General features: G+C 39.5%; 1 pseudogene; it reads right to left on the bottom strand.

The window, feature by feature from the left end:
* Positions 1–210: 210 nt before the first annotated feature.
* LOC108397664 (poly(A) polymerase alpha pseudogene) lies at positions 211–1,125 on the bottom strand (annotated as a pseudogene).
* Between the last annotated feature and the right edge of the window lie 24,692 nt (positions 1,126–25,817).

Consider the following 25,817-nt stretch of genomic DNA (forward strand, 5'->3'; position numbering starts at 1 on the left):
ATTAATAATAGCTCTCCTGGCTCTGCAGTTGCTAATTAGGCCTTCTGAACAAATGCTCATCAGCCCAGTGAAGGAGGTCACCAAATAATCTGAAATCCTTTTTCAGTCATGTCTAATCTCATACACTCTATTCTCCTTTTTTGGCATTTAAAGACAAACAGGTTGAAGTGGCAGATACTGCTTATGGCCCCCTGAAGTTGTTTTGACCAGTTAAATCTCAGTAGCAGGAATAGGATTTGCAGGGAGACCAGGGATGTTGGAAAGGTCTGTAACACACATTTTCTGAGAGGCCAACAGAGAAGCCCTTTAGTTTCCAGTTGAGTTGTGTTTTCCCTTATATAAAATTGTTTCTTCATTTCTGTTTTCTCACGTCCACACCAAACAAACCTGTTAGCATCTTCACTTGTTTTACTCTCTTATGTTTTGGTGTTCTTTATTCTTCTTTTTTCTGAGGTGAGGATGTCCTCTTCACTCCTACCATAGGATTAGGTAATTTTGTTGCTATATTCCCTGAAGGTCTAGGTGGTTGGTTTATTGGACATGTTGAAGAATGGGCTCTACAGACTGTAGGCTTTGGTGGTGGAGAAATGGTTAGTTATGTGACAGTTTGAGGAGTGCTTACACTCAGTGTACTCCCTGAATTTTCATTGAAATTTAGTTGTGGCACAGACACTTTAATAGCCTGTACCTTGGTCACTCGTGCTGCTGTTACAACTGGAGCAGGACTGTTTCTGTCCCGAGAGCCATCAGAACAGTTCAGAGGACCAGTCTTCAGAGCACTAGTAGGTTAAAAGCACAGGCATGCAATTACCACTGGCCATTGATAAGTAGAGGCTGCTGTCACTCAGGCATGTCAATCTGACACCTGTTGAATGATTTTGCCTTTTCTGTAGCACACGGTTAGGGAGTTGTTGAAGTTGATTTTGTTTTACATGCATTGCAGCAATTTTCACATAGACTTCAAAATTATTGCTGCTTATTGCTTGTCCATAAACTATGTCTATGGAAGACTGAATATCACAAAGGTGATTCACAGTGAGGTTATAAGAGGTTTTTTGTTGTTGTTGTTTGAACCGCTAAGCCAATCACCTATATAGTATGAAATTCTTCCCTATTCTTTTCCATCCTCCTCCTTTTAATTCTTCTGCAGATCAGTTCTCTCTCTGTCCCCAGATGAAATCCTAGACATATCCCATAGTTTTTCCAGTCCCTCTTATATGATAAAAAAAAAATTGTCATCTCCTTAAAGCATTGACAATTACAGTTGCATCTCATAAGGACTTAACTCCAGTCTAGTCTAGTGTGATTTCAAATGCCAAACTTATTCATAGTTAAACTTTTCTCCTACCTAAGCAGAAATCTTCTTGAGTACTGGAAACCTACCCAAGAAAAGGACAGGAACTGGTTCCTCTTGGTTGCTAATTACTATATGGCTGCTCCCAGGGCAGTGGTGAAAAGGGCAGGTTTAAGTGGCTGATTCAGTTGAAATCTGGTGTTGGGGCACTCTGGGGCTCGGATTTTAGAATGATGCCTCTTTCTTTCCCATGGTGTACATTTATGGGGTCCTTAGCAATTTTCCTGTCAGAGACCTCCCACTTCAACTCCTTGATGAAAGGGATGCCTTTTGTCTAGCTGGCTGTGTACAAATTCACGCTTGGCTCTCTTCATGGAGTAAATTTTGAAAAACCCAAATTGGATCAATTTTTCAAGGCCACATTTGGTCCCCAGGAAACCTGCACCTCTGTCCCTCTCTTTCTTGGAAGAGGTGCTGGCTCCCAGGGCAGCCCTCTCCACTCTGCCAGTAGCAAGGGACAGTGCCAGGCATGGGTTTTGCTTTTAGAATTTATAGGCAGAAGTCAGATGCTCATCTTGTTCCTCAAACTCTTGGAAACACATTTGAAGATTTTCTTATAGATTTCAAAGCTCTTTTCACTTGAGCTGAGGGGAGGTGAAGCACAGCACAATTAAATCCTTCTTGAAATAAATCTTCTCACTACTACCCACCGACCAGAGTGACCAAAATGAAAAAACCAAAACAAAACCATTAGTGAGGATGTGGAGCAACTGGAACTCTCATATGTGTGCAACTCCATGAAATGTTTAATAAGCTGGGAGTATAACTACTACTGGGAGTATAAACTGGTGTAATAACTGGAAAATGTTTTGGCATTATACACTACAGTTGAACATATCTATTCTCTATAACCTAGAAATTCTACTCTTTAGACATACACATATATGTTCAACAAAAGCATGTTCATAGAGACCCTATTCATAACAGCCCCAAATTGAAAATTGCCTAATTGCCCATCAATAATAGAATAGAAAAATAAATGGTGGTATATTCACACAATGGAATGTTATACAGCATTGAAAATGATCATTCTACAGTCATACACACCAATATATCAAACACAATATGAGCAGATGAAGCCACACACAAGACTACATACTATGTGACACCATTTATATAAAATCCTTAACAGAGGCCAAGTTACTCTATGTTTTGTTAGAGTTCAAGAATAGCGGGATTACTGGCTAGAAGAAGCTTGAGGGAGGAATCTGTGGTGCTGGTGATGTTCTGTTTCCTGACCTGATGCTAGTGTTATGGGTAAATTTAGTTTATAAGATTTTATTGAGCTACACACTTAGAATATGCGCACTTCTCTTTTGGATATACTTCAGTAAGGACTATAAAACAAAACAAAAACAAACCAACAAAAATGAAATGAACTATCTTGACTGTTTGGTCTCACCCTCTCTGAGCTGGACGTGGGTGATCTGTTAATGCTGGAAGATCCAGTGTTGGGCTACCCCCTTTGCAAATCCTGCATAGAGGAGCCAGCCCCTTGGCTTAGATCAAGTGGTTACCAGGCAACTATTGTTCTCTTTGTAGCCTTTGTGTCCCCTTTCCGAGCCTACAGGAAGAATTGCATTTATCATCCTGTTACATAAATGACATGCTAAGTAAAAAGCTCTCAGAAGCTTAGGAACCCAAATGAAGACTCTGCACATACTCATTGGCAGGTACTGTAGGCTACAAGGTGCCAAAAGCCTTAAAAAGAATAAAACCTTACCAAATGGGACCTGAAGTGACAATTGTTTCTATGATAGCCTTGATGGTCACAATTCCAGCCTCATTGTGCCCAGATCTGCTACTATCTCTATTAACTTACATGGGATATGGATTGACACAGCAATGAAACTGAACTGGGAGGGCTTTGTGGAAAATATGTCAGAGGAGAAAAGAGATTTAACTTACATTGGCCTTTGTCAATTCTTTTTTCCTGATGCAGGCAGGTACTCTGAAATTAGCAAATACTTAAGATTCTTTGTGTCAGATTGTGCTTTCCCACATCCATATATACCTTGGACCCCAAAGCAGCTGCACCTATTTAGGCAGTTTCCAAGCAGCAAGATATTTAAACAGCCTCTGTGAAAGAGAAGTACTAGCCAATGGCATGAAGACTTTTGTTTCCAGATGCACACGACAAACTGTTTTCCATTTGGCAATGTCATCAACAACTGGTGTTACCAAATTTCCCACATCCCCATTGACAGACATTAGGTAATATTATTTACCTGAACATATGCATATGTGTTATACATGTATCAACATGTGTGTATGTGTATGCACATACCTATAAGTTATATAAGTTTCATAGGTGGAAATGGCATTTCCAACATTTTATTTATTTAAAAAAATTTTATGTTGAGGTAGATACAGTAAAATGCACAAATCTTAAGTGTCTAGCTTGATGAATTTTACATGGGTATACACTTATGTAACCATCGCCTGGGTCAAAATATCAAACATTCTCACTAACTTAAAATTTTTTTTCTCCTCAATTTAAAGAGAAAGTATAGTGGCCACGATTTTGTCTTCTACTTTTTAGGGACAATCTTTTCAGAACAAAATGACTATTTTATTAAGTTGCTGTTGTCTGACAGAATATAAAACTGAGCTTTTGATCAATCTCTAGCAAAGAAACTCTATGCAGGAACATAAGGAAAATAGTCTCAGGTTCCTTAATTAGTTTAAAAACTGACAAGTACATTAATCTCAGAAGACTTTGGTAGATAGTATCTGAAATGACATTCACTCTTTTGTTCAGTGCATTGTCTAATGCTAAACTAATGCCAGCATAAATTATTAGCAATTATTTTTTTCTCTTTCAATAACTGGAATATGGAGCAAAAAACCTGTGTTATTCCTGTATGCAGTTTATTACAACACATTATAATTTCAGAACAGATTCTCTTATAACTATCTGAAATTATTATAATGATTTCTGAGACCATTTCTGAACAGGAAAATTTTTTAAGGTACACCAAGGAAAATAATGGGGCTCTTATAACACTCTATTTTAGTATATTGTGAAATGATAAAAGACTTGCATTAGAAGCTTACAATGCTATTTCAAGTTGCTTCATTCTTTAATAGAAGTTAGATTATCATAATAGAGCTATGATTATCCCATGCTTGTGCTAGTATTCTTACTCATACTTTCATACTCATATACCAGTTTTTAACAGCTTTATTGAGGTACACTTATATACCAAAATTCGTCTTTGAGGACTATTAAATGGTTTTTAGTAAATTATAGTTATGCAACCATACCACAATCTAAGATGATCTCACTGTCCATTTAAATTCACTCCACAGTCCTACCCTCAGTCCTTGGCAATGACTAATCTGTTTTCTGTCTCTGTAGATTTACCTTTTCTGGACATTCCATACCACTGAAGTCATACAGTATCGGGTCTTTTGTATTGGCTTCTTTAACTTATTTTTTTAAGGATTCATCTATGTTCTAGCATGTAACAACAGGTTCTTCTTTTTAATTGCTGAATAATATTCCATTGTTTGTGTATACCACATTTTGTCTGTCCATTCATCAATTGAATATTTGGGGTATTTTTAGTTTTTGACTTATATGTAATTCTGCTATGAGCATTTGTTCACAAGTCTGTGTGTGTATATATGTGTTCATCTCCTTTGGGTAGATACTTAGGAGCGAAGTTGTTGGGTTGATTGCTTCATCCCTGGTTGTTTGCCACTAAGATAGCTATTGCTTCAGACAGAAACTCTGCACATGGGTTACAGATCAGGTCAGCCTCCACTGCCTGTGAAGCTCCTGATTTTTATGGCTTGCCCATCTTAGTAGAACTACCATTCAGAATGAGCTTAGTTGGGGGACAGGGGAAGAAAGGGAGCAGATGGACAGGTGAAAATGTGGTGTATCTGAAGTCTGAATTTCAATGGTTTATTGAATGTAAACAAATGCTTCTCAGATTGTTGTATGTCTTTGATTTCAAAAAATATTTAAATAACTGTTTTGACAATTTTGTGCAGTTTTCATTGTGTGTTAGGCAGGGTATTTTCTAAATCTATTCATTCCTTTATCCTGAATGTCTTGTCTCCTCAAAATACCAGTTTATAAACTTTTTTTAAAAACAAAGATATTAAGGTATCTTCTTGAGGCACATATACCATGTTTTATATATATATATATATTTAGTTTACTGAGACTCTCAAAACATTTTTTCACAAAGAGCCTTAGGAAAAAATTGTTATATGAGTATAGTAGGCTAGATAACATTATTTCATATATATATATACTAAGTTGAGAATACAATAAAATATAACGAACTCAAAAGTAAACTCGAAATGGATCAAAGAACTGAATGTAAGTCATGAAACCATAAAACTCTTAGAAGAAAACATAGGTAAAACTCTCTTGAATATAAACATGAACAGCTTCTTCATGAACATATCTCTATGGGCAAGGGAAACAAAAGCACAAATGAACAAGTGTGACTATATCAAACTAAAAAGCTTCTGTACAGCAAAGGACACCATCAGTAGAACAAAAAGGCATCCTACAGTATGGGAGAATAGATTCATAAACGACATATCTGATAAGTGGTTGACATGGAAAATACACAAGGAGCTCACACACCTCAACAAACAAAAAGCAAATAATCCAATTAAAAAATGGGCAGAGGATCTGAACAGTCACTTCTCCAAAAAAGAAATTCAGATGGCAAACAAGCCCTTTGGAAAGATGCTCCACATCACTAATCATCAGAGAAATGCAAATTAAAACCACAATGAGATATCACTTCACACCAGTTAGGATGGTCACCATCCAAAAGACAACAACAAATGTTGGCAAGGATGTGGAGAAAGGGAAACCCTCCTACACTGCTGGTGGGAATGTAAATTAGTCACCATTGTGGAAAGCAGTATGGAGGTTCCTCAAAAAACTCAAAATAGAAATACCATTTGACCCAGGAATTCCACTCCTAGGAATTTAACTTAATACAGCAGCCCAATTTGAAAAAGACATAATCACCCTTATATATATGTTGCAGCACTATTTACAATAGCCAGGAAATGGAAGCAACCTAAGCATCCATCAATAGATGAATGGATAAAAAAGATGTGGTACATATACACAATGGAATATTATTCTGCCATAAGAAGAAGAAAAATCCTACCATTTGCAACAACATGGATGGAGCTAGAGGGTATTATGCTCAGTTAAATAAGCCAGGTGGAGAAAGACAAGTACGAAATGATTTCACTCATCTGTGGAGTATAATAACAAAGAAAAAACTGAAGGAACAAAATGGCAGCAGACTCACAGAACCCAAGGATTGACTAACAGTTACCAAAGGGAAAGGGATTGGGGAGGATGGGTGGGAAGGAAAGGATAAGGGGGATAAGGGGCATTATGATTAGCACACATAATTTAGGGGGGTGGCATGGGGAAGGCTGTACAACACAGAGAAGACAACTAGTGACTCTATAGTCTCTTACTACACTGATGGACTGTGACTGTAATGGGGTATGTGGTGAGAACTTGATAGTGGGGGGAATCTAGTAACCACAATGTTGCTCATGTAATTGTATATTAATGATACCAAAATTAAAAAAATTAAAAAATATATATAACAAACTTGCAATATGTCATGCTACTTCCCTATTAATGAATAAACATGAATCATACCTTGCATCAATGATGAGTGACACTTAATATTTTTACATAGTTTAGAACTCTTCATTATTTCTATTCCCAAGTGTTCCATCTGCACACACACACACACACACACACACACACACACACACACACATCTTTCCATTCATAATGACATTTAATTAATTATGCACATGATTTCCAGTGGCTAATTGTGGGGTAGCTCACTAATATCAGTGGGAGCTTCTTATTTGCACAGTACTGGCCTGCTTCTTCTAGGGAGAGAAGCTAAGAGCGAGAAGAGTTTGGTTGGCACTGCTGAGCTTCCACAAGCCATTTACAAATACTTAACCAGTGTTCACTTGGAAATCTCTCATTATAAGTCTCTCTGTCTCACATACACACACACACACAACACACACACACACACACAACCAGTTTGTTAGTTAATTGCCTGTGGCAAAAGTTAATGTCCTAATAAACTAGGTATTAACTGATGTAATGAGTGGTATCATGTAGGTTATCGCCATTATAAACCATACTTAACAGTTTAGAAAATCAATAACATTAAACAAAGGTTAGTGCTTCTGCACGAGTTCATAGGCAAAGTTATTTTCTGACAGTTTGTGCCTGATTCTTCTGCTTCTTGGAGAGTAGAACATCTTCTGCTGCCTTAGAAACTAGTGAGAGTTTGTGTATGTGGAAAAATCATACACACACACACACACACACACACACGCAGACACCAATGAACCACAGAACCGTAGCTCAACTTCCATCAGTGGGGCTGCTCATTCACATACAGACTTGGGAGGAGGCAGGGAGAGGGAGGAAGGCTAAAACCCAGGCCTGATGCCTGTTGCCTTTGCTTTCTCCACACACAAACCAATTTTACTGGTGTAGGATAAATAACAAACAGCAGGGAGTAGAATGACATGTTTGGAAGTTTTCTTTAAATGCGAGTTTGCTGTCCCAGGAGCCAGGAGTTGCACCAATCTGGTGACAGTGCTCATCATGCTGTGGCCACTTATTTAACATTGGTGTTTATAAACGTGACCTTGAGGCAGCCAATTAGAGAAATGCAGAATCACAGAGGACCTGGTGGTGACACTGCCCAAGGCCAAATTGCCTTGTTCTGTCAGGACGTATTCCCCTATCTGAGGTTCTGGAGAATCAGGTTAATCGGAGAAGAACCAGGAAGTACTTCTAAGGACAATAAACAGAAGACAACATCATGCTGACTACCACTCCTGAAAGAACGAGTTCATAGCCTGTTTTGAAATGTGTGTTGTTTTAATTGGGACGCCTCATCCACAGCCCAAGTCCCTTCATTAAGCATACCTCTACAGGTAGCATCCTTTATGCATAAACCTCATTATATGTTTACTGCTTCCTCTTCCTCCTATGTGTTCTACTAAAGGTTGTTAACATGAACACACATCTTATTAATGCATCACAGGACAAAGTTACTGTAAATTATTTGTAGGAGGATCAAGGAGATACAGTGTAATGTAGAATAGAGAGTGTTGGTCTGGGAGGCAGGAAACCTGTGTTCCTCTTCTGGGCTTGTGGTCAGACGCTGGGTAGCCATGAGGAAACGGCCACATCCCTTCACTTAGTTTCTCAAATGTACAACAAGGGAATTGGCCAAGGTCCTCTCTGGGTCCCTAACAGTGTAACATTATAGTCCAGCGATTACTGAGCTATTTCTATGTGCTGGTCACTATGCGGAGATGAAATTTTCCCATTTCATCTGACCTTCACAATACCCTTGCGAGGCAGGTGCCATCACCCCCATTTTGCTGCAGGACAGCCTCAGCTGGGGGGAATAAGGAACATGGCAAAGACACAGCCTGCCAGTCGCTTGGTTGGTCCCCTCTATTCTAGTGACTGTGCTGCTAGAGCAAAATGTCATTAATGGGCAAAACCACTTTTTGTCCTCAAAGCTCCCCCTCTAGGATCCTGGGTTTAATATCTAGTATAGAGAGACGGGCAAACTATATCAACAGATTGAGGTGTTTGAGCGCCAGGTGATTGTCAGCCACTTCCCAGACCTTCTCTTTGTCATTGACACAGGTGTCCCCCCCAACTACCATAGGATCCATTCAGCAACTAAGGGGACATGCCTGGAACTGCCTTCTGGGATCCTCTTCAGCATTAAGACTTGTCTCCATTCTGCCTGGATACTGCTTGTAATATTGACTGTGAAGTACTTTACATAGTACTTCTGAAATTATTACAATAGCCACCCTCCCTTTTTTTACCTGCAGGCCCAGACAGGATGACTTGACTTCTACTCTGAGAAGGTGTTTTCAAAATTCCTGGTTGAGGGTGAATGTTGATTTAGAGTTGAAGTTAATTTGGCTGAGTTGTTCCAAATCTGTTCCTCAAGATCTTTGCCTGTATTCTATCCCCTATTGCTGTGATCTGGTCTGGGAATCTGTTTCCTGATTACTCCTACCTATCTCTGAGTGCCTAATAGGAGACTATCTTCAGCTTTTTGCCTGTATTATCTCTGTCTTTATCTTCTGTACATTCCCGATGTTTCCCCTTCTTCTGATTACTAGGTTTCTATATATATTCCTTTCTTTTATTCATTTTATGGCCTTACCCAACCCCACCTCTGATCTTCAGTAGAATTCATTCCCTCTCTTGTGGATTTGGCTAGTTTGAGGCCCCTGGCTTCTGGTCTACCTGAGGCTACAGGCCAGTGGAGAATTGTTACCCACAGATGGGTTTGTCCATGAGAGAGATTTTCTCAATCTTCATTTTGGGACTTGAAGGTATATAAGTGAGACATCCATGGAATTTTTTCCAATCTTATCAATGTTTTATTTACACTTCTACCTTAAAAGTAGCAAAGGTATTTCCTTCTTTGCTGCTCTAACAAAATATCCATCATACCATGTATTTTACTTGTTTATTTTTTATCTTCATAGAAGATAAGCTCTGTTCGTGTAGGACTTTTTTGTCTTATTCATTGATGTATCTCAAGTACTTCAAACAAGTTGTAGCATAAGAAGTTTCCCTGGAAAAAATGTGTTAAATGAATGTGTGAATGAGTGAATGAATGGAGCCCTAATGTCTTGCTGTCTTTAACAACTGAGTTCCAAATGGAGACTAATAATTTTAAAATGAAATGAACTAAGAAATAAATCATTGTACGAAAGTAGGTAATAATTTGGCAATGAAGTTATGCCATAGAATAGACAACATTGTGCTTAGTCAGAAGAATGGTGGAGAGCTGGTCTGTTTGAGAGGATAAATTGTGTTAGCTGAGTCAGAGGGGGCAAGAGGCCAGAGTAGCTATTGTCTTAATTACTCAGCCAGCAAACCTCATGGAATTGGCCTGTAAATAACATACTCATCAGCTTCACAGAGCTCTCTACCTAGATGTTTTCATTTGAATTTGAGCTCTCATGCCCCTTTCTAGGCAGTTTCTGTGGATGTTCTTTGGCATGCCTGCCCACTTTGTGAAGCTATTTTACCTTCAGGAAGATGCTCACTACACAGGCAATGGCAGATAAGAGCTCAGGTTCACTCTGCCCACTGCCATGTCAGAGACCGATTGCTATGAAGACACTTTAATGGAACAATTTTATTTTGTATGTCTAAGAATTGCCTTTGAATTTATTATTATTATTGTATTGATGATCTTAATGAAACTACAACAGAAATTCTCAAAATAAGTAGACGAGTAAAACACAGATGTATACTGCCAGCCAAACTCATCAAAACCAATAATAAGCATTTATCATGGTCATTTCCGATATAAAGGAACATTGCTTCAATATTGTAAAAACCTGTATTTATAAACACTTTCTATCTAGAAGTCTGATCAGTACCAATCATCCCTGCCTCTCCTTCAGGAAACTGCTTTCCCCATAGCTGCCTTGATAGGCAGGTTTTGTAACTAAACTCATGTCTAGGCCACAGTGAGGTGGTCAGGAGAGGACATCTGACTGAAGATTCATTAACCCATGGACAACCCTGTAGCTGGGTGGTTTGACAGGAAAGTCATGGCAACCCAATTTTCTTTCTCAGGAATTTGAACACAGAGAATCTGAAAGAATTTACCAGTCAGAACTGGAGGCAGAAGCTGAAGGGCTGCACTGAAAATATAAAAAAAAAGGAAATATTTACTGAGACCCTATCATGTGCCTGACATTATCTAGCCACATTATATGGGCTACCTTTTAAGTCCTCCCAATAGCTCTATGACCCAGGCGCCATTCTTAATTTGCAGGCCCAGGAAAGGTAAATTACTTGACTATGTAATGACTGGTGGGGCCATGATTCAAGTCAAGGACTATGTGATTCCTCTTCTCTTAGTCACTGACCACACAGGAGAGTGAATTTGCTAAAGGTCCTGTTAAAGTTAAGAGGAATGAAAACCCATAAACAAATAAAGAATTCCAGTTGTTTTAGAAGAGAAAATGGAATGGAATGGATCAAAGAGAAGCAAGGATAGCTTGTGAAAAAACATTTCCCAGAGAAAGGGGAAAGAGGCTGTTCTCAAGAACTGCCTTTAGCTTGTATGGTGTTCTGATCTCAGGTCCAATTTCAAACCACTTGTACCCCTGCATATTATTTGAGAAATTTTCTATCCTTTGCCAATAGAAGAATCTTTTAAAACGTTGTGTGTACTAATTAACACAGGAAAGTTTGCTTTGGAGGGAGAACAAATGCAATCATAACATGTGTGCTGCAAGTGTCCAGCTCTTCCTCTTGTTTCTATGCTCAGTTTCTCTTGGTAAGACTGGCACAGAGGTGCGCCCCAGGGAACTGGGGCCAGAAGACCTGACACTCATTTCTTGTTTGGGTGTCCCGTCACTGCACGGGCCCTTGACAATGAGGAAGACTGTCGCCCCAACAAAGCACCTGGAACCAAACGCCAGCTTCTCTCTCCTCTTATGCCTGAGGACTTGCTTCAGTGCCTTATTCTGATGACTCAAGCACTTCCTAGAAAAACCAGCCTTTGAGGTGATCCCAAGGCTACAGAAAAGCATAGTTCTGTTCATAAGGAAGCCTACATTCTCTGATCTAGTAAAGGAAAGAAATCATATGGGCACATATGCCATGCACTTCTATTGGGAAGCATTAGTCCTGGGTGTCATGCAACTGAGGATGTGTGCTTCCTTACATTATATTACCCAGGCAGCTCTCCTTTGTAAAGACCACTGCTGTGTCCCAGGATCTAAGGAACCCAAGAAGGTCTTGGCTGGACTCCTAGCACCCATGAGCATAAGAGCCTTCTCTACTCTGGAATAAGATTCTTGTTCCTAGGAATTCCTTTTCTTCATCTTTGCATCCCTTCATTGTGTTCTTTTGACAAGTCTGGGTCAAATTTTAAACTCATCATCTGGAGCACCGTAGAATCCTATTCCTTTGAAAATTGTAAATGAAGAAATGTTCTATAAAGGAAAGACTAGAATGACTTAGTCAATGATTGAATTGATTCTTTCCATTTTACAAGGTCCCAATAACCTCACATTGATTATATGGCAATGCACTTAGCTTTCAGAATGTGCTATGATAAATTAGATATCTAAATGTCAGGTGAAACCAGGGTTTTCTGGAATTTCCTGATATGCTTCCTGGGTTTGTGTCTGTGTATCTGGGGAGTATGTGCATGTTGGTTTTTCATAAAAAAGGACAAAACTGTCATGTTTTTCTCAATTACTTAGATTGTTGGGTTGATCAGTACAACATCACTGTCCAATCCATCAAAAGGCATTATTTGTAATTAAAGTAATGAATAATTAGGAGACTACAGGAAGCAGTACAATTTTAAATAGGAAAACCTATTTTCGTGAGTTTTATTTTTTAAAGTCAGGTTTATAGAGTGATAAGTTAGATACAGAATTTCCAGTGCATAGTTTGATGGCTTTTGACAAATATAAACAGTGATGGCCCCACCACTATCATCAGAATGTAGAACATTTCCCTAACGTTCCTTCATGCCCCTTTGCAGTCAGTCCCCTCCTCCAATCTCCAGCACTGATCTTATTTCTGTTCCTAAAGTTTTGCTTTTACAGGATGATGTCCTATAATAGAATTGTACAGTATATTAACCTTCTATGCCTGGCTTCACTTAGCATAAAGTATTTGAGATTTTTTCATATTGTTGCTTGTACCCGCAGCTTGCTTCTTTGTAATGCTGAGTAGTATTCCATTGTCTGATGTATCATAGTTAGTTTATTCATCAGTGGAAAGGCATTTAGGTTATTTCCATTTCTGGCTGTTATGAACAAAGCTGCTATGAACATCCATGTATAAGTCTTTGTGTGAACCTGTTTTCATTTATTTTGGGAAAATACCTTAGAGTGGGTATTCACTTTATTTCCAAATGAATATATACACATGAAAACTGTAATTATATGTATGAAAGAACCCATAATATTCAATATATAAATTTTATTTTTGCTCATGAGACAAATCTGTTCATTAGCTGGAAAAGTTTGGTTGTTATATGAATGAAATTTTTTACTTGGTTAAGACTAGCATGTATTTAATGTTTGAAACTCTGGTCCTTTCTGAAACTCTCAGAGAAATAATTCAGAAATTTCAGTAGCATCTCAGCTCTTAGTATTTAACATGTTGCTATTGTTTGTGTATTTTAGACAAGGTATAATATGTGTTACCTGCAGTAGTAGTTTGATCTTTTCCAAGGAGTTTGAATTTGCATTTCAAGATGTTGAAAACTTCTGTAAAACAATGCATTCTCAAAATATTTCTGTAAAATAACAAAAAATTAGCCCAGTTGTCTCCATTACAAGGAAAACCCCTGATGATAAAATTTGTTGATAGAGTAAAAAAATAGAAATTCCATTTTATTATCCTTTAATGCAGGATTGAAAAAGCAATGTGGAGTGGTAAGAAGCTTGAACAAGTACAGCAGATAATTTTAGAATGTCCCTCCACCTTGCAGCAATTCTACCCAGTTTGGGACTCAACCCACCCTTGAATCCATAGGCTCACAGCCCAGGATGAGTCCTTGTCAGCCTTCTTGGTGGGTCATGGCTTCCCCCCTCTGCCTGTAGGTTTGGACCAGGGTGGACGTCTAGACCTGTGTCGGCCAATCAAATGCTCTTCAACAGAAATCTGGACTGGGATGGAGCTAAGGCTCTTTGTGTGGGTGTGTCCAAGTCATTATGTTCAGGGACTGTGAGACAGCTATTTCGCTCCTACATAACTGAGAACCAGACTGTCCATCCGTAAGGAGGAAGGAAGCAAATGTACAGAGGAACCAAGGAGGGAGATGAACGCTCTCAGTGACGTTGTCAGCCTTGGTTCCAGTCTGTAACTTTCAGTCTGTAGTTCTGAAGCCCAGAACACAACCTTTTCCTTGTGATCTGAGAAATACTTTAAGAGTAAAATTTTGGTTGAACTGAGCTTGTTATTGGTTCTGTCACTTGCCTTCAAAGAGCTTCTAGCTGCTAGGACCAGGAGTCTTCTACTCCTCTGCCACTAACTAGTTTTGGGATCAAGTAAGTTTCTCAGGTTCTCTGGGCTCTGGTGTTTTCTGAGCTTGGTAGATAAGAACAGAGGATTTAGAGTTAGTCAAAACTGACTTTCATTTCTGTGAATTGAAGAAAGTTTAACATTTTTAAGTTCAGTTTTCTTTACTGCAAAAGAGATGCTAATACTTTATGGTTTCTCTGAGACTTCCATGAGAAAATATTTATAAAACAAGCAAGATCATACCTATTGTAGAGTAAGGATTTAATAAATGGTGACAATTGTTATTACTTATAATTCTGTAATTTTTCCTTCCCTCCCTCTTCTTTCCATAAATATTTCATTTTTCTATGTGCTATGTCTGGTGTTGAGAAAGCTTTATCTCAATAAGGGTAAATACCCTTTTCCCTAAAAAACTGGAATCTCATTGGTAAGACAGACTCATACACAGAGTCATGGTGTCCCTTCCCAGCACAGAAACAGACATGCGTGCAGGTGCACACTCACCCACAGGCAAGCGCAGGAGAGATGCAGCCAGGGACCAAACAGACCTTACAGAGTTTCACGGCCAAAGAAAACACTAGCGGTGGCCCGCAGGGGCATAGGAAGGACGTTGCCTGATTCGAAAGCCTGCAGGATAGGCTCTCTATGAAGTGCTTCTTGAGACCTGGTGATGTCAACTTAGGCCCTGAGGTCAGATATATTCTGATGGAGTTCAAGCTCCAGGGAAGAATGAGTCCTGACTCAGCCCTTCTGAAAATGGCAAAGGGCTACCATATGGTCAGAAGGCAAATGGCCAAGTGGTCGCTGATAGGCTTCCTCTAACAGCCTGTAAAATGCACTTGATATTTTTCCTCCAAAGGCAAATGTTTTCCTAAGTTATAACGTAAGGCCTATATTCCAATGACAAGTGCCTGCTGCCGGACTTCAGAGAGCATTCAAATGTGTACCAGCAACTCAGGCTAAATCAACACGACTCCTCTAAAGTCCTCCCCTGCATTACACTGTCCCCCTCCCTTATGCAGGTCAGAAGCAGTGCTGCATAATGCTGGCCTTTAAATAATGGTAAATTACTTGTTTTGTCTCCCCTCAGTCAGAAGTACCTGGACCTCCCCAGCATGCTGACACCGCAGCAGACTGGTGTGCAGGACAACCAAAGGCCTTGTCCACACGGGTCGTGCTGAGCCCATCGTGCATCCAGGTGCCTGGAGCAGCCGAGCGGCGGTGTTGGTAGGAGCTGAGCACCTGCCCTCTGCCTCCGCGCTGCCTGCAGGGTGCTCTCTGCCGTGTTTCTGTGCACAGCGGCCGGTACTTGGGGGAAAGAGCTTCATCTTCCTTGTAAGAAACCGGCTGCCTGGGAGCACCTTGAGCCTGATTGCGTCCTCTACAGCTCGACGACTGTCGACTGGCAGTTTTCTCGGAGTAAACTGGGGATTCTGGGCCTCTGCATTGCTTCCCGAGGTTCTAAAGGGGAAACTGACCTTCACTGAACCTGGGGCTTCATTTTCCCTGTTCAGACTGTTTCTCTAAGCTGTTTCAGTATCGCCAGCTCAGATGGAGAAGTGGATGCCTGGCCAGGTGACTGTGAGGGTTTTGAGGGTTTGAGAGATTCTGGCACCTCTACCAGCCTCTGGAAGCTGCACATCCTTTGTGAGGCTGAGGCTCAAAGTTCTCTGGCTGCATTTATATTCAGTATCACTCAGGGAAACTGCTCCTGTGTTCCTTCTCTCGTAGAGCTGACTACCAGATCTGAGTCAGGTGATTCCTCTGAAAAGCATGGTTTAGTAAACTCCCATTTTTTGTGGGACCTGTTTTATGGGAAGTCTGTTGAAAATCTACTGGAAATGATGCAACCCATCCACCACCGGGCAACTCAGCAAAGGCTCTCTTTGTGTTCTGGGGACTCACAGGCATCCCTGCTGGTTACACAGACCCTCTCAGAGTCTACTGAGACCACCTCGTCCTCTGTTACACAGGAAAACTGGCTCCCACGGACAGCGGTCAAGATGTGAAATCAAGATGAAAACAGACACTGAAGCTAAAATACTGAAGACAATCTAAGCCAATTTAAGTTTATTTACTCATTCTTCACTGAGCCCCTTTAGTTGAGTCCTATGAAGTAAGTTCAGAAATATTAATTACAGGCTAAGGTAATAGCATCTTTTTCATGTTTCCTTTCATGTCAAACAGACACCATAACTTACAAGGCAAGGCTTCTCCTCTTTAACTGGTGGTTCTCACTAATGATACTGTAAACCTACCACTTTCTACAAAGCATTCCAACATGCATTCTCTCACTTAATCTTCACAGCATTATGAGCAGTAAATTCTATAGGAATTTAGTCTTTATTGGCATTTTCCATTCCAGTGTAGCTTTGAAATGCAGGTGGAATTTGAGCTGACCCTTGTCAGGGGAGGTGTGAACTCTCATGAGCGCTTTTCTATGAGAAGATGGTATCTCTCTCCACCTAGGGGCTGTGGGGTCCTCACACCTGTTGACGCCAATGAGGACATGCAGACCGTGCCTCTTGCCTCATGCCCCTTCACCCTTTCCCATTATGGATGAGCCCCCATGGCCTTTCCTCTTCCTACCCTAACCACACCCCTGGGCCTCTTTCCTTGTGGGAATATGGCAGAGGGTTGTGTGGGGCTACGCTAGACTGGGAGTCCCGAGTCTTAGTCTTAAATTCTAACCCTCCTCTTGCAATGGCAGTATGACGTTTGACTTATTTCATCTATTACAAAACAAGAGGGATGCTGACAAGATGATCTCTTAGATGACTTCTTTTAGCATAGGGCTATTTACAGAGGTGGGGACAGGGTGAGTGAAGCCCTTGTGGGAGGGACCCAGGGACCTGCAACCACAGAAGCCTTTATCCCCTCTGAATGGGAAAAGCATTTGGGCAGCTGGTTGAGAGCAGGAGAAAATAAAATTTTATTAGTAACATAGCTTTAGTAGTCCTCTTAAAGTAGGCGATGTTAGAATAATTACAACTTGGGCAACATGTGTTTAGAATTGATGAACTTATGAAGGGGAAACATTTAAGTGTTTGGAACTTTACAGCTAACATTATTATTCTATTCAGCATTGCAAATGAAACCATGAAGAGCAGAAATCCCTCATGGTATTCTTTATAAAAATCAATATATTTTTATATACTGGTGTGTGTGTGTGTGTGTGTGTGTGTGTGTGTGTGTGTGTGTGTGTGTCTCCTGATCAATGGCTCTTTTTTCTTCCAAAGAATGCACTAGGCATAATCAAATGCTTATGAAACAAAATACCCTCTTATAAAATCTCATTGTTTTTACTTTGATTGTATTGAACCTAATGGAACTGTTTCATCAGCATGATGGAAGATTTTTTTTGTATCTAACTTGTGAATTCCCTCACTTTGATTTTCTACTCTCTTCCCACCCTAATAATCTATTGACATGCCCAGCTCTCTACAATTCTAATCAAAATGAAGAGGAGTACAATGAGTATGCAATGCCAGATCAGATCTACCTCAGGGCTGCTGTTAAATAAATCTGAGAGTAAACATTAAGTGAACAAAGACTCTTACCTTCAACTTCCAAGCTTTTAGGATCTGTGCTTTTATTTAATTCAATTAATTTGTGAAATACAAATTTGCTTTGTAACACGATAACACAATACTTTTCAACAAGCATCAAAATGCATTGTGTCTTTAAGCCTGTGTTTCTAAAATTCAACAAAAAATATTAGGTGGCTTCTGTGTGCAAGCTCTCTCAAGATATCTGCATGGTCTAAAAGGACAAGTGGTTCTATCTGTAGTCAGAGATGAGGACACAATTGACATTTAGATTTTCACGTGGCTTTGCCAGAGAATGTCATGCTGTGAAGAGCAACACAGCTGCTAAACTGAAAGGCAGGGAATCAATAGAAGTGCACAGTCCATAAACGTGAATTTAGGAAAACTGAATAGCAAGGACCACGTGAACTGAAGAAAAACAGGGGACATGTCATGAGGTCATGATGGAGAATGTGATTGGAAGGATAAAGCTCAGGTCTCCTGTTCTATTCCCCACTCCTCATTGGAGAGTGGGTCTGCCTTGAGATTGCTATGATTTTAGACCCTGTGAAAGAGGGATGTGGAGGAGTCCAGGTGTTCATATTTGTGAATAACTCATCAATGAAAGCAGAGGGAACAGGGCAGATACTTTCTGCTCAAGTCCTTGGTGTTCATGCAGTAGTGGTCTGCTAAAATCTACTTAACCCCACTCTAGTTGAGGTAGTAAGCAATTGTTTATGAAGCATCTGGGTGATTCTAGGACAGATAACCCTGTTCCCAAATACTTTCAAACATAAACTCCCTCCCCACTCCCACACTTTTTTACCCCTCCCCTCTACCTCTATAGTGTTCCATGTTATTACCTTTCTCCAGGAAAAGCACTTGAAGGTCCCTATTAACATGTAAAGATGTAATCCCACACAGGGTCACAGATTAGCAACTGTTCTAATCTGGAGCATAAATTATTTCATTGATTAGTGAGACACTGATGTGGTATGGAGAGAAGAGGACCGAAGGCAGGGACTCCACAGCCAGAATGGGGCGGTAGGATATTTTACCTCAGCGTCAGGGTAGCCAGGAGAGTAAGGCACTTGACTCTCAAGGATTAGGTGGGATGTTGAGATAAGGGCCAGAGAGGAGCTTTGACAGGGTGAGTGTCCAGGAAACCCCATCAGGCCCAGTTCTCCCACAGCAATGGAACTCACAGGGAGACACTCCCACAATGGGGGGGTCTCTCTGAAACAGAGCCCTGGTCAACCTCATCGCAGAGCTGGTCACCTGTCAGGTTTCATAGCCCTGTGCTCTCTAACATCCTCAATTCTGCTTCACTTGTAGTTCTTTTTTTAAAGTGAAGTATAGTTGATATACAATATTATATTGGTTTCAAGGTGTAACATAGTGATTCAACAGTCATATAATTATAAAATACTCACCATAATAAATGTAGTTAACATCTGTCATCATACAAATTTTTGCACTATTACCAATTCCTGTTTTTTTTTGTGATGAGTCTTCCCTGCCTCTTCAGGAGATCATTGAGGATAAACAAACAGGAAGTCTGTAAGGATCTCTCAAGCTCATGTGCTTCAGTGGCATAATAACCTGTGGCTATGTAAAGTGACCGTGTGGGGATTGAGCAATCTGTTCCTGAAATAGCATGTGCTTGTCTAGGATTCCACTGTGAGGCAAACTTAGGAAGCAAAGCAAGACGCAAGAGAATTGTCCTTACCTGGGATCTTGTGTGTGTGTTTGTGTGTGTGTGTGTGTGTGTGTGTACCTGAAGGGAAAAGGAAGGTATGTGAACTTTACAAACATAACTAGATAGTGTCTTTTCATGTTATGATTTGCCACATAGTTATTGTTTTGGTCAATTTTTTTTGGTAGAGCAAAAAAGTATTGTAATGTCATAACCATACTTAAAAAAAATTGTAACCCATTACAATGAACAGAATAAGAATGAGCTAATTATTTCACTGAAGTTGCTAAGTGTTGGCATTCTGCTCAACACATCCTTATTACAGACATATGAAATGCAGAGTTGAGAATTGGTTCGATATTGGAAATCTTTGTATTTATAAGTACAATTTGTGATGCTAACCTTTACCTGATTTTAATTGCAATTTCTTTTCCTGCTTATTTATATATATAATTCTTGAGGTAACTTATTTATAAATCAAAAGCTACAAATCTCTAATTTAGTGTCTGGATTTACAGATCCCTGACTCTTCATTAACTTCTTGATTTATAAACAATGGACCAAAGATCCTAGTTGATAGATGCAAAATCTTCTACTGGATTTATGCTCTCTAACCAAGAGCCCTGCTGTAAATCATTGTCGTGTTTGCAAATGTTCCCATTAGTTAGGGCTTTGGCTGTCTGATTTGAAAGCACCTTCTCTCTTTACTATTTAATTCAGACTTATCTTTCTAATATATGGCATGTTTTGATAATTTGTTACTACCAAGTGCTGATTTATAAGGGCACAATAATAAATTTTACAACATAAATTTAAAAGGCTTTGAATTAGGTACACCAGAGTTTTGAAAGCTTTATGGCTGGAAAACAATTCTCAGAAGCATAAAGAAAATTTTACATTCTACAAAAGAAAACACGGAGTCCTGGCCATGAAGGTGTTTGTCCTTTCTTTCTGTATTGCCTCCACACCCCCTGCATTAAGACTTGCCTTTCTAAACAAGTACATTCAGTTGCTGGCTGGACCTAAGCACACTTCCAAGGGCAGAGAAGTATTAGTGTTTGACCCGAGCAGAATGATATGATCACTGAGCCTCTTGTTGAATTTGGGGGGCCTATCTTAATTCTATCTTCCTTTTGTGTGTTTCATCTGCTGGGGACACACACTGGTACATATTTGGAGTCAGATCCCTGCTTGGGAAGCTCAGCATACTTGCTGGGAAGCCTGTTAATTACATATCTGTTGAAGTTATTCATTGTTTTCCCTGGCTAAGGGTTGAGGGATTTAAGTTTACTAGTTTTATGCCTTTGCCTACAGGTGGCTGAACTACTTACTGCCCACACAGCCAGGCCTGAGAACGATGAATTAGGATTAGCATTTTAGAATGACAATTTTCTGGAAGCATTATGCACAATACCAGAAATGGATGTTTTCCCTCTTGATTATATCATATCTAGCAGATCTGTGTGACTCACTTTTTTCCTTAGGGTCATGTGATTCACATTTGTACTTTTCTCCCTCAGGAAGGGAGTGATATATATTGTTGCCCACTATCTTTACTGCAGAGGTTCTTATTTTACCAAATTTCCCAGAGCTGAAAACTATCTAACATGGGCAATTAAAGGCATAGATATTATTTTGGATGAACTACCAAACAGCAGACAGAAGTTGTTGCCCTGTAGTCTTTACATTGCCCAGAGATTTATAGGAATCTGGGAGGTTTTTGACAAGGAAAAATGGTGAGCGGATGATTTATAATATAGCGGCTGGGTTTGATCATAAAGCATTTTTTTAACTACACAATTTTTAGAATAAAGTAGTCCATATGTTTTCCTGAAAGACCTCCTTTGGAGCTATCTGTGAGCCAGGCATTTGGACAGGAATTGGACACATGGAGGAACATAGAATTATTCTAGAAGCTCAACCCAAGGTTCATGTCCTCAAGGGCAAATTTGTATTAGGTACACCAGAGTTTTGAAAGGCCTGGTTCAAATCTAGTATTGTTAAAAAATAACTCAAGATTTTAACTGGGAGATCCAGGGTTTCAGCCAGCTTTCCCTGCTGAGTAGCTGTGTAAATCACTTGTGGGTAAAATTGTAACATTTCCAGAATATCTTGCCTGGCTTTAGTACATCTGCATATCAATAGGCATTCAGAGGTGAAAAGTAGTATGGCTTTAGTGCATTTGCATCACTCCTCAGGGGTGGAGAGAAGTTCATCTCCGTATCAGTGGGTAATTACCCAGGCAAGAAGGGCTTATCTGTACCTGAGAGCTGAGGGGAGGCCCGGTTCTGCTGCTGCTGGAGCAGGAGAGAGAGACGGCCCTGGACTGCAGCTTTGTAAGCAATAAACAGGTTTTAAACTTTATTTTTCCCTTTGACTGATTTCGGTTTTTAGAGGTATTTTGCACCGGGATTTCCTCTCCCGGGACTCACCACTACAAATCACACAGTCAGGATTTTAGTTCCTCTACCTGACACACAGAAGACTTGAACAAATATTGAGTACCTATTATGTGCTAGAAACTGTCAAAATGATTGAGGAATGAGTGATCAATTAAACCATAGTCAACTTTAGGAATTGAAGTCCAGAAGGAAATGGTGAAATTTATATAACTAAGGTCACATATGTTAAAAAAGTTTAAGTAACTATGGAAGAGGAGAAAAATACCCACGGTAGCTTTCAGCCATGTAGTAGTCGTGATTTTGTGGCAGATGTTTATAAATCCTGAAGTAATGAATGTTAAGTGCACGACTGTTACTTTTTTCCATTTACTCCACACACACAAACATGACCTTTGGGCACAGATAACTCCTTAATACTGTCACAATATTTTTGCTGAGTCATGTTATTAAACTAGGTAGTTATTGCATAGAATAAGTAATTTCAAACAGGAAAGAAAGGGAGAAATAAAACTAAGCCCAAGGAGAAAGGGAAATATAGAAAAAAAGTTACATAGGAGGGATTATATTTGTATTTATTTCTTTCATGCGAGCCACATGGCAGTGGTATGTGCCCCACTTCTATTTCAATACTGAACTCAATCGCGATGGACAAGAAGACTGTCACATTGATGTTACATCCTGAAATACAAATGAATTTGGTGGAATAACCAAGGGCAGGATTTTCTATTTTGAACAGGATTTTAGATGAACAGTAGGACCTATACGGTGCAGTCCCCAGGGAGCAGCCCCTGGTCAAGAATTGTTGCCCTCCTGAGAGCAGGACCTCACATAGAAGATTAGCCATGTGGGTGACATCTGTGAGCTGCACAGACCACGCTCGTAGTGGCGCTTCCTCCTCCTTCACTGAAAAGTTTGGAATTGTCTTCTCTTCCTGATATTGCCTGGCACAGTGTTGCTCAGGGCCTTGGGAATGCAGTTGTAATGGATTTATCCCCTCAAGCATGTGTGTTCCAAATGTGACCACAGCTTTGCTAGAGCCACCAGGGGATTGCCATAATTCTAATACTCAAAAACTTAACTTGGGTCTTCTCACTGTCACGAGAGCAAATTTCCCAGTAACAGCCTAACTGACAAAAAAAGAAGTAGGTCCCTTCATCACCTTGCAAACAGAAAACTTTTAAGATGAAAGAAAACAGTTTTATACCTACAGTTCTTCATCTTTAATTAAGACCACAATTACATATGGGCATTTAAAGTACTCATGGTGTTCATATCCAATATTATCATTCTGCCTTTCCTTTTCTGCATTCAGTGCATTTATTAGACATGAGAGCTTTGAACATAATCATGTAAATATAACCATTAAAATATAATTACCAAAATGATAAAAAAAAAAAACAATTCAGCAGGAGAATGACCTCTTTGAAAAAAAGGAGCCAAAGTAGCTAATAAAGCTGCCAAGTGGATATGAGAAATTCACTGCTTTCTGCAAATCTAAGAAGAGAAAGGGCATTTTTAATTATTCATTACACTGATGCTTGGGAAAAAATAAATTAAGGGCATCTCATTTTATGAGAACTTAATTCAATTTATATGCTGTCCTTCTCTACTACCTTCCCCATGAGGCCTGTTTAACTATAGATCTGAGTGAAAAATAGGAGCTTTCTCCCTTCCATTAGTGTTTCTTCCTGCCACAAGCATCTCATATAATCAACACCTGGGTTAGTAACATCAGACTCATTTTAAGTCAGGGCCATGGCTCTCCTGATAAAAGGCAAGACAGGATTGTAAACAGAATGGTGTCCACCTTTGGACAAGATGTGGGTGGCACAGATGTATGCTTGGGTTTGGATGTATCCTGTTCAATATTGTAGTGAGCTGAACTCACAGGAAGGATGTATATTTGTTAAATGCATGGATGATATAGAATGGGGAGAGTCAGCTAATATGATAGATGACAGAAGCAAGTGTCAAAAAAATCTTGACAAGTTGGAAATATAAGCTAAACTTAGTAAGATGATGCATTTAAATCTTGCAAAAGATACATAGGAAGTTCTTTACTAAGGAAAGAGAAAAATCAATCACATATCTAAACAGGTTGGCGAAACCTTGATAAGTGGTAGATTATGTTAAAGCAACAACTATAACAGCAGCAACACAAAAGGAACCTGAAACTTTAGTTGACTTCAAGTTCAACATGAGCTCCTGGTTGCAAGGCCACTGCCATAAAACTCAGTTTTGGAAAAACGTGATAAAGCTATATAGCAAAGTTGCCTTTGGGGCCTGAAATACGTTCTAGAAATGCTCCAGTAGAAAGTTCTCACATTCCTTTAGATGTATGACCTCATGGATTGTCACACCTTATTTGTGTCAGGGGAAGCCAATAGCACTGAATACAAAAATAAAAGAAATTAGCAGTGGAAATTCTGACTATACCTCTTTTCTCCATTGCCTCCTCATTTTTGAAATATCTCACTTTGCTCTTCTAGAATTGGTACTAATAATAGCCTCCAGGGTTTATGTAAGGATAAGTTTAATAAAGAGGACAAAATTGCATTATAACCCAAAGTACTATTCGATGATCATTTTAAATCATGCCTTCCCATAGGTTTATCCTTAGTAGGGACACATAAGTATTTTAGCACACATAGGAAATAAGATTTGGATACTTTCACATACTGTTAGAGGAATATAAATTGACCTAGGCAACATGTATACGTCCTCCAAGTGTACAGTGCACATGTTTTTGATCAACCAATTCCATTTCTACTTATGTGCCATATATATGCACCAATTTTGATCAACCAATTCCATTTCTGTTTATGCACTCATATATATGCACCAAAATATATGTATAAAGACTGTTTTCCCCAGCATTTTTTTGGTAATAGTAATACACTTGGAAACAGTTCATTTATAGGGAAAAGTTCCTGAAAGTTCTTTCATAGGGAAATGGCTTAGAACTTTGAATAAATCATGGTAAATAAATACTCTGGAATATTATGTAGTTGCTAAAAAGAATGAGGCATACTGACAAGGAAAGAGGCCCATGGAAAAAGCATGTCACGATCCACATGAAAATCGATTCAATGCATGCAAAAATTAACTTTTATGAGTGTGAAGAGCGCACGTTATGTGTGTGTGTCTGTGTGTGTGTACATACAAAATCCATCCATTTATATGGGACACAGGTATTCATGGATTTCTCACATTTTGCACAGCTTATATAAGCTTTTGTTTTGGACTATTTTTAAGGATGCTTGTATGGCAAATAGCTTTGGCAGGTAAAAATAGTGTCTTCCTCTGGGACAGGAGGCAGAGGGCAGATTTTTTTGTTTGCTGTCCAGAATAAAAAAGCTAATGTTTCCCTCAAGAGGATAGGTTGGGCAGATTTGCCAACAGCCCCCTTTAAAAGATCCTGCTTTCCTAAAAGTCAGGGTTCCTCATGCATTCCAGTGTTAGCTTTTCCTGCCTCTGTATGTGGGTGGAGAGAGTCGTGGTCACGGTCTCCACCTGAGGCCATAAAGGGAGTAAACCCTGCAGTTCCAGCCATTTCATAAACAACTGCTGCCTTGGCTTTCCCTGCTTGGACATCCAGAGGGCAGAGCCAGGAGGAATCTTTGAGAAGAAGTTACAAAGAAAAGAGAGAGAAGAGAGACAATTTGGAATATTTAAAGGAGTTTTCAAATGTGAAACAAAATAAATAGGTAATTACCCCGTTACTAAACCACTATTGCTCACCTTA

This window comes from Manis javanica, chromosome X (assembly GCF_040802235.1).
Source record: "Manis javanica isolate MJ-LG chromosome X, MJ_LKY, whole genome shotgun sequence".
NCBI classification, from domain to species: domain Eukaryota; kingdom Metazoa; phylum Chordata; class Mammalia; order Pholidota; family Manidae; genus Manis; species Manis javanica.